The sequence below is a fragment of the Vicugna pacos genome, chromosome 10, assembly GCF_048564905.1.
Source record: "Vicugna pacos chromosome 10, VicPac4, whole genome shotgun sequence".
In the NCBI taxonomy this organism is placed as follows: domain Eukaryota; kingdom Metazoa; phylum Chordata; class Mammalia; order Artiodactyla; family Camelidae; genus Vicugna; species Vicugna pacos.
Genome location: NC_132996.1, coordinates 19,443,107 through 19,446,896, shown reverse-complemented (window position 1 = coordinate 19,446,896; position 3,790 = coordinate 19,443,107). Strand labels below are relative to the sequence as shown.

General features: G+C 34.4%; 1 non-coding gene across 1 annotated transcript; it reads right to left on the bottom strand.

Annotated features, from left to right (window-relative positions):
• Window positions 1-3,423: 3,423 nt before the first annotated feature.
• LOC116282137 (U1 spliceosomal RNA) lies at window positions 3,424-3,581 on the bottom strand. Its single transcript, XR_004191610.1, has one exon. It is a non-coding gene; the product is annotated as a U1 spliceosomal RNA (small nuclear RNA).
• Between the last annotated feature and the right edge of the window lie 209 nt (window positions 3,582-3,790).

Below are 3,790 nucleotides of genomic sequence, written 5' to 3'. Positions count from 1 at the left end.
GACACACAGTAGTAACATTAAAACTCTTGAAAGTTACATTCTAGTCAGGGAGACAGGGAGTAAACAAAAACAAATAAGTAAAATAGATAGCATTTTTTGATAGCGCCAAGGAGAATATTTTAACAAACTAAGAAAAGAAGTTAAGAAATGTAGAGTTGCAATTTTAGATAACGGTATCCAGACTAGGTCTCAGTGAAAAAAAAAATTACTTTTAAATAAAGGTTTGAAATGTCCATGTGCTGCCTCGGGGCAGAGCCCTGGGCCATTCTAATATTTAGAGGTCTGGGAAGATGAAGAGCACCAGGAAAGGAGAATGACAAGAAGCATCTGGATTAGAGAAAAATCAGGCATTTGTCCCAGAAACTGGAAAGTGTTGCAGGGCAGAGAGATCAACAATGTAAAATGCTGCAGATAGTAAATAAAGATAAGAATGGAGACACAATCATTGGATTAAGTGGAGGTCATCTGTGACCTTGAGGAAGAGTTTCACTGCCGTGGTGGAAGCAAAACCCCGAAAGAAGTATGTTCAGGAGAGAGTTGGAGGAAGGGAACTGGAGACCCTGAGTATAGACAACATTTTCAAGGAGTTTTGCCATAAGATAAGGGGATGAAATGAGGTAGCAATCACAGGAGAAGTTAAATCAAAACAGAGTTTTTCCTCCTTATCATACTAAGTGAAGAAAGTCAGACAGAGAAAGGCAAATATCATATGATATCATTTATATGTGGAATCTTTAAAAATGACACAAATGAACTTATTTACAAAACAAAAACAGACTCACAGACATAGAAAACAAACGTATGGTTACCAAAGGGGAAAAGAGGGGAGGAAAAAATTAGGAGTTTGGGATTAGCAGATACAAACTACTGTATATAAAATAGTTAAACAACAAGGTCCTATTGTATAACACAGGGAACTATATTCAAGCTTGTAATAATCTATAATGACCAGAAACTAGCACAACACACAACATTGTAAATCAACTACACTATGATTTTTTTTAAAGAAGAGTTTTTCCTCCAACTTTTTAAAACATATTCAAACTTACAGAAAGTTTGAAAGACTATCACAATATCCATATATTCTTCACCTAGTCGCAGCAGCAATTGTTGACAGTTTGCCACATTTGCGTTCTCTCTAAACAGAGGGTTTCTTTAAACCCTTTTCCAAACTGTGAGATACAGTGCATATGCAGAAAAGTCCACAAAACAAAACGTATAACTCAATGAATGATCACAATGCCAATACTCATGTAATCACCACCAATATCAAGAAATAGAACACTGCTAGCTTCCACACAGCCCCCTTTTGTGTCCACCCTCCCATCAAAGTAACCACCATCCTGAATTTTCATAGTAATAACTTCTTGCTTTTCTTTATGGTTTTACTGCATAATAGTGATTCCTAAACACATATCATAGTTTCATTTTTTTGTTTGTTTTTGAGCTTTAAGAATGGAATAATACATACAGAAATATTCTTTTATATCTAACTTCTTTGGCTCATAGGTTGTGGGTTTATTTCTTCATTGTGTAGTATTCTGTTATAAAAATATGCCACCATTTATTATTCATTGTACCGTTTATGGTCATATTGATTGTTCCCAGTTTTTTGCTCTTATAATTAATGCTGAATGCTGCTGTGAATGTGCTAATATAAGTCCCTTGATGCACATGTAAATGCATTTCTATTGGGTATATTCCTAGGAGTAGAATTGCTGGGTCACAGGTGTGTATATGTGCAAATTCCAAAGCTAATACCAAAGAGTTTCGCCTCTGGTTATACCAGTTTGCATTCTCATCAGCCACGTATGAGAGACGTCTTTCCACGTCCTTTTCCTTCTTTTTCTTTTTCTCTAAATAAAAGTTTTATTGGAGTTTTTTTCTTCTTCTTCTTTTTTTCTTTTTCTTTTTTAAAACTTGCCATCTTAGTGGGTATGCTGTGGCATATGATTGTGTAATTAACATTTTCCTGATTACAGATGTTCTTTGGCCATTTGGATATCCTCTTTTGTGAAGTGCCTTTGAAGATTTTTGCCTATCTATAAGTTTCAATTGTTTGACTTTCATTGATTTGTAGGTGCTTTTCCTATATATAGATGTAAATCCATGTAGATTATACATGCTGCATATCTCCTCTCAATCTGTGCTTTGCTTTTTATTCTTCCTAGTGCTGTCCCTGGATGAATAGAAGTTCTTCATTTTAATGTAGTAAACTGATCAGTCTTTCCTCTATTGTGCATTTTTTGGTTCTGTTTAGGAACTTTTCATCTATCTCAAGGTAGAAACTCCCTATGAAATCTCCTAGAAATTGTGTTGTTCTGCTTTCCATATTTAAGACTGTAATCTACCTAGTGTTAAATTTTGTATATTGTCTTTCCTTTTTTCAGTATATGGATATCTAACGACCCGGCACCATTTTTATTGAAAGACCGTCCTTTCCCCACTGTTTGGAAGTGCCACCTTTATCGTAAATCAAATGTGTGTGTGGCGGTTCTTTCCTGAGCTTTGTATTCTATTCCATTGGTCTATTTTCTTTCCTTGCACCATTACCACACTGACTTAATTACTATAGTTTTATAATAAATCTTGATATCTGATGGAGCAGTTACTCCTACCTTGTTCTTTTGGCTTGGCTACTATTGGACTTTTCCATGGCTCCTTAAATTTTAGAATCAGCTTATGGAGTTTCACAAACAAAAGTCTCCTTTGGACTGGCATTGGAATTGCATTGAGTCTATGGATAATAGAATTGACATCTATAAAATAATTGAGTCTTCCAACACATACGCATAGTATAGCTTTCCTTTTTTTTATATACTTCTTTTATGTTTCTCAATAAAGTTTATATTTTTCTGTGTAAAGATCTTACACATTTTGGGGTCTGAATTTATTTCTAAGTTTTTGAAAATGTAAATATTTTAATTCCTAATTGTTTGTTGTTTGTACATAGAAATACAGTTAATTTATATATTGGCCCTTTACCCAGCAACCTTCTTAATCTCTCTTTTTAATTCTAGTAATTTATCTGAGGCTCTTTTGGATTTTCTATGTATATAACCTTGTGTGAATAACGACAGCTTATTTATTCCTCTTCTTCATTCTGAAATTATAAAATAGCTCCTTATTTCTGTTAGTAATTTTAAAATAATTAAATCTTTGGTTTATCTGAAATTTATTTTTGGCATATGGTTTGAGGTATGGCTCCAAGCTAATTTTTTTTCCCAGATGCATATCTGGATTTTTTTTAGCAGTTATTGAATAAGCCATTTTTCCCCCAATAATAACAGTTTCATGTCTAAATTCTCGTACAGAACAAGGCTGATCTCTTCCTATGCTGCTCACTCCTCAGGTGTTTGTAAAGCTAATCATAGCCTTTAGGGGTTTCTCATTTCCTTTTTCTTCTTTCTTTTTCTTTTCTTTTAGGGGAAAGTGCAGACGCAGTCCCCAACTACCACAAATTATGGGTTTCCCATATTTGGGGAAATCGCAGGAGTCAGCACATCAGGAGTGCAATGGATAAGCCTCACCCTGGGAAAACCACCTTCATGATCATGGTATCTCCCCTGCCAGGTAAGGTTTGTTTTTTTTTTAAACCTGATCTAATTCCAAGTTTCCTCTTTATCCTGGCCCAATTCTGAGAAACTTGAAACTTGTAGATTTGTGTTATTTTTCTGAAGAGTTATGTCACTTCTTTACTCCATAACTCAATACCTGGGGAATTAATGTTCATTATTTACTGTTAGCTATTCTTGTTCACATTTTTTGTTTTGTCTTAGTGTTTACTTTT